The sequence below is a fragment of the Mustela nigripes genome, chromosome 13 (assembly GCF_022355385.1).
Source record: "Mustela nigripes isolate SB6536 chromosome 13, MUSNIG.SB6536, whole genome shotgun sequence".
NCBI classification, from domain to species: domain Eukaryota; kingdom Metazoa; phylum Chordata; class Mammalia; order Carnivora; family Mustelidae; genus Mustela; species Mustela nigripes.
This window is the reverse complement of record NC_081569.1, coordinates 130348113-130348661: the sequence shown is the minus strand read 5'-3', so window position 1 is coordinate 130348661 and position 549 is coordinate 130348113.

Below are 549 nucleotides of genomic sequence, written 5' to 3'. Positions count from 1 at the left end.
GCCGGGTGCGGCCTGCCCATTGGCTGCGGATGAGCTCATCCCCCGGCGTTAGAATAAACCGCCAATCAGCACCCGGCTCCGCTTCTGCGGCTCTTAAAGCCCCAGCATCCGCGAAGCCGCACCTGGGAGAGGGAATGGGGTGGGCGAGAGGGGGTTGGTGTCCGTAACGACCGGGAGAGCCTGCTTCAGAAATCTAAGCCAACTAGGGGAGCAGGGATGGTTCAGTCGGGGGAGCTGGGACTCTTGGTTTCAGCTCAGGTCATGCTCTCTTGGTCCTGATCGAGCTCTGGGAGGGCCCTACGCTCAGCGGAAGAGTCTGCTTGAGATTCTCTCTCTTCCCCTTCCCCTCCCCATTCTCTCTGTCTCTCTCTCAAAATAAATAAATTTTAAAAAGAAAGAAAGAAAGAAATCTAGGCCGACTAGAAAACATGCATGCCGCTTCTGGGACTTTTCTCATTATTTCATCCTTTCATTCAACTATTTAATACTTTTGTACTGAGACATGACTATGCAGGAGGAAGGAGATGCTGAGACCCAGCGCTGGAACAG